The 5612-nt window shown below is 39.6% G+C and overlaps 1 long non-coding RNA gene across 1 annotated transcript; it reads right to left on the bottom strand.

The window, feature by feature from the left end:
• Positions 1-3878: 3878 nt before the first annotated feature.
• Positions 3879-5592, bottom strand: LOC143374040 (uncharacterized). Its single transcript, XR_013086599.1, has 2 exons — positions 4813-5592; positions 3879-4104 (listed from the first exon to the last, which is right to left on the bottom strand). It is a non-coding gene; the product is annotated as an uncharacterized LOC143374040 (long non-coding RNA).
• Positions 5593-5612: the final 20 nt, after the last annotated feature.

Below are 5612 nucleotides of genomic sequence, written 5' to 3'. Positions count from 1 at the left end.
ATATGAACTGAAAATACAAAAGAGGCCCCCCTCTCGCGGTTTTCTTACTTGCGTTTAAGTTAGCGGATCGTTAAAGATTCTTGACTAAAGCTACACAGCGCGAACCGTTACTTCCCCGCGTCTGGCGCTTTCGATTATCGCCTCTGATACCACACGGATCAGTTATTTTATATAAACGTTTATTGGAATAACGGGCGAACCCGAAATACTCGACGGGCTCGCCCTACGACTGCTTCTGAATCCGTTCCATCTCTTGCGCGTTTTGCACGTTTAACGATTGCGGCGTAAGTAATCGCGAATACCGGCAGCAGGACTCGACCACGCGTCTAACGTCTGCGCGGTATTCGCGCTTACTCGACAAGAAAAAGCCTTGCTGCTCGACTCGCGGCGCACGCTCTGCCCATTATTGGGCTCCGTTCGCCAAGTCGCTATTTGAAATGTCTTATGTCGACGCGCACGTTGACGGTAATCGTAAGTCATTCCTGGAGACTTAGGTATAGGACCGTCCAGGCTGAAGCGTATAACTCGGCACGTGGGTACGAAGCGTGACGTACACTATGATCAATTCCTTCGCATTGTATTGTAGAAAAATACTCGGTCCTTCATTCAAAATACCCAGATGTTCGCTCTGCGTGATAGCCACAAGCTCCATGGAAGCTGGGTCGTATGCTTCAACCTGTGACAGAATAATTTTAAGTCGGTGTATGTATCGGTATATTCGCAGAATTAAGGATTCGATTACCAGTGGCGGATACAACGGGTCCCTGGGCTAACCTGCCAAAAAAAAATTAGGTATCATTTGAGCCAAACACTATATTTTTTTGTTTCCCATAATTTTCATACCACACGCGCGTATTTTTACTTGTATTTCTGTTATGTCCCAGAATGTTTGCCACCTGGGCCATTCTCCTTAAATCCGCCACTGAATCGAACGCTATCACCAGGCTGGTTTTAGGATTTCCCTGCGCCGGCGAGTTGTTGGAGAATATTCTTCCGCGGGATCGTCGCTGAGTCGCCGCGGAATTCTTGTCAATGGATGTCGATGGCCCCTGCTTGTCGGTGTCTTTGCCAGTTAGAGAGCTAGTCGAGAGAAAGAAGTTAGAGGTAGAAACTAAATCCGTCAATAGTCACTAATGGTACAAGCTTGATTTCGACGAGCCCGAGACGCGAAGCACGTTACCGAGATCCGTGCTTGCTCTGGTGGTTTTAAGGGAAAACATTATTTCACCCGTCTTCCGGCGGCAGGTAAACGTTGTACTTTTATAAATATGGATGTACTTATATTTTGTACCGGCAGTAGGTATATACCTTGCATGGACACGGTATCTTAAACGATGAGATTATATATGTACGATGTCAATGGTGTGCGACTAAACGTTCTACGGAGGGAATTGAACAATGTTTCTGTTAAGTTTTACAGCGGGATTGTGATGCACTTATTTCATGTACATGCATATACAAGGGAAAATAAAGTTATCGTTCTACAATGTCTGTCAGTATATGAGGCTCTTTTCAATTTAATGCGTACCATTTTCCCTGATGATAATACAGTTTGTTTCAAGTTTCTTTCAATATATTTGCATAAAAGGCCTTTACAGTGTTACAATAAAGTATAAGGTATATAAAGTCACTATTTTCTTGTGATTACTATCAAGATTTCCATCATTCCGTCGAAATATTCCGTTAATATTATAAGTTAAAACCTGTAAGAAGAAAAATATTTTTAGTAACTTGACTTGTCTATTATTGAAAATGGGAGAAACGTTACAACATTTTGTCACATATGAAAATATATTAGTAAAGGGAATAATTTTATTGTGCAACATGTTGATTGAAATTAGTCGTTTTAGATTTTATGTTTCCGGTAAGATTTAATATTAATTCCTACCACTCGTAGCACTGTAATCTTATTTTAGAATCAATCGGTAACATTGGGTGCGACACGAGAAGCGGCCAATTCAGCAACTACCTACTCTGAAATCTGTTGAAATGCTGTGCGTGTGTGCGTGCTTGTATATGTGTGACATGTTTAGAGTTTAGAGTGTGCCAATGCGATGTAACTAATCTCACATACTGTAACTAGAGCGATTATTAATCGTGTATATTTCTGCTTTACAGGTAAGGAATTTTTACATAAAAGACGTTAAACCGGCTGCATTTTCGACTGGGTTCATTGATATGAAATTTGCACAAGATACTGCTTCAGCCGAACCCAGACCTAACCCAGACCTTTTTTTTTTTTTTTTTACGTGGAGAAATCCCTAACGGATACCCCTAACCCTCATCTAGACCTTTTTTTTTTTTTTTTTCGTGGAGAAATCCCTAACGGATACCCCTAACCCTCCCCTAACCCAGACCTAACCCAGTTACACTTGTAACATTTCATTGTATCGCATTTCACTTATTTGAATAAATTGCAGTTAAGTGGTAAAAGAGTTTTTTTATTTAACGAGCACTACTTACTCCTTCCTATTCCAAATCACATATAAAAGATATGCTAAAAAGAACACCTAAAAAGATCCTTCCACGCAGAGTGGTTTTAAAAATCTTCGCATTAAAGCACTACTTTAAAAGAGGTATTCTGAATTTCAGCTGCGAAGGCATCCTCGATTCTCTCTCCGGAGACGTTACTTAGTGCCACCTCTTTCGACATCATGTTCTCCTGTTACAAAGCCAAATTTTGTGCGTTCTGAAATTTTTGGCCAGATTTTGGCCCAGGTATCAGGAGAACATGAAGCGAAAAGAGGTATTCTGAATTTCAGCTGCGAAGGCATCCTCCATTCTCTCTCCGGAGACGTTACTTAGTGCCACCTCTTTCGACATCATGTTCTCCTGTTACAAAGCCAAATTTTGTGCGTTCTGAAATTTTTGGCCAGATTTTGGCCCAGGTATCAGGAGAACATGAAGCGACAAGAGGTATTCTGAATTTCAGCTGCGAAGGCATCCTCGATTCTCTCTCCGGAGACGTTACTTAGTGCCACCTCTTTCGACATCATGTTCTCCTGTTACAAAGCCAAATTTTGTGCGTTCTGAAATTTTTGGCCAGATTTTGGCCCAGGTATCAGGAGAACATGAAGCGAAAAGAGGTATTCTGAATTTCAGCTGCGAAGGCATCCTCGATTCTCTCTCCGGAGACGTTACTTAGTGCCACCTCTTTCGACATCATGTTCTCCTGTTACAAAGCCAAATTTTGTGCGTTCTGAAATTTTTGGCCAGATTTTGGCCCAGGTATCAGGAGAACATGAAGCGACAAGAGGTATTCTGAATTTCAGCTGCGAAGGCATCCTCGATTCTCTCTCCGGAGACGTTACTTAGTGCCACCTCTTTCGACATCATGTTCTCCTGTTACAAAGCCAAATTTTGTGCGTTCTGAAATTTTTGGCCAGATTTTGGCCCAGGTATCAGGAGAACATGAAGCGAAAAGAGGTATTCTGAATTTCAGCTGCGAAGGCATCCTCGATTCTCTCTCCGGAGACGTTACTTAGTGCCACCTCTTTCGACATCATGTTCTCCTGTTACAAAGCCAAATTTTGTGCGTTCTGAAATTTTTGGCCAGATTTTGGCCCAGGTATCAGGAGAACATGAAGCGAAAAGAGGTATTCTGAATTTCAGCTGCGAAGGCATCCTCGATTCTCTCTCCGGAGACGTTACTTAGTGCCACCTCTTTCGACATCATGTTCTCCTGTTACAAAGCCAAATTTTGTGCGTTCTGAAATTTTTGGCCAGATTTTGGCCCAGGTATCAGGAGAACATGAAGCGAAAAGAGGTATTCTGAATTTCAGTTTCAAAGGCGTCACCTTTAAAGTTGCGAATCGAAGCTGCAAAGGTTTGGAATTTGGATAGGAATATGTAAAAGGTATTTCTAAATAATAATACAGTTCTTTTCAAGTTTTTCCCACTTTATTTGCAGAAAAGGCTTTTACAGTGTTACAATAAATTAATATAAGTATGTAGAAATGAATGCTGATTAATATTGTATTATTATTAAGTATAAAATATATAATTTCACTTCATTTTATGTATAAAATCACTATCAGCTTTCCATCATTTGTCTCACTTAAAGTTCCTCAATCCTGTCTACCGAGAAATGTTCCCAAGGTTAATCTGTAACAAGAAGAAAATATTTTTAGCAATCTGATTTGTCTATTATAGAAAATACAACAAATAGATTTGTCTATTATAGAAAATACAACTAATTTCAGGCAAAACATATAAAGAATATAATTATCTTCCTAATTTAAGACAATTCCCCTTTATTTCATGTAAAATACATCTCAACGCTGTACAATTCTACTAACATATCAGTAAAGTACATAGGAAATGTATAATATATTAGTAACTTGAAAAATATTTTTAGTAACTTGACTTGTCTATTATTGAACATGGGAGAAACGTTACAACAGTTTGTCACGTATGAAAATATATTAGTAAAGGGAATAATGCGCTCCAAAATTCTGCGTCTCTTCGTTAAACAGTCACTGTCTCGAAACATCTGCGCCACTTCTCGCTCTTTGATTTGCCCTCCGGAGACGTTACTGGATGAAAATAGTCTTGGAAAAATGTAACAATAAATAAAAAAAATTTAAAGTATTTTTCTGGCAGAAATATGGCCACCAAGTTAGTTCGTTATTTCGCCGCTAAGCGGTTATAGCGTCGCGCAGTCCAGAAATCGAATATTTTAATTTAAAGGATAAATGTTTAAACGTTCGGTGTGAGAATATAATTTCATTGAGTACCGATTTTTAGGTGCTTTAGTTTGGGGGGTGTACTGTTTATTTATAATCTAATTTTTGGCTATCTCCTGGCGCCGACCTGTGAATGATACCGTTGATTCGTCAGTGACGCAGAAATAATTCGATTATTGATGCTAGAAGTGATACTGGCGCACTGATAATAGAAAGGTGCTGGATTTCGGATTCATTCCACGATTCGAGGCCTCGAAATCACTTAACGAAATGTTTGTAAAGAGCAGTTCATTCCTTTTACGAATAGAGGACCATGAAAGTTATAGCTATCTAGCTGGGAAACTCATAAACTGTTCCTTTCAATGTATGCAAGGTGAAGAATAATTTGTCCGAACCAACAAACTGACGGTGCTCAAGATCATTAAATAATGTATCATATCATCTATATACAACTAAGTTTTAAATCCTTGGAATGGAAATAAATGCATAAGCAAATAAATTCTTCCCCTGTCACACCCTGAAAGGGGCGCTTTAGTTTCTAAGGACATCGCTAGGAGGTTACAGCATTCCCTCCTCAAAATTTCAACGATAATGTTTAATAAAAACTCTTAAGAAAAACGAATGAATAAACATCCTTACAAAACGAATTATATTTTACAATCATCAACCTTCAATTACATATACAACCATTCCCGACTACCAACGAAGTCGAAAAGGCCCAGCCAACACCATTCTGTACACCGAATTTTCCACCACCCCTAGTCAATGAAAAAATTCAAATACTATTGAATGAATAATTGTTACGTTGAACGATAGCAGCGCCCCATTGCACTCCCCATTGTCATTGTTTAGTAACGGAATTTACCGCTACTACAAACGGGACCTGAAGTGCCGTCGCGTGAGTGCTGGAGTGCGTCCAGTACGCTG

Source organism: Andrena cerasifolii, chromosome 10 (assembly GCF_050908995.1).
Source record: "Andrena cerasifolii isolate SP2316 chromosome 10, iyAndCera1_principal, whole genome shotgun sequence".
In the NCBI taxonomy this organism is placed as follows: domain Eukaryota; kingdom Metazoa; phylum Arthropoda; class Insecta; order Hymenoptera; family Andrenidae; genus Andrena; species Andrena cerasifolii.
Note: the sequence above shows the minus strand (reverse complement) of the source record. Positions and strands in the feature narration are given on the sequence as shown.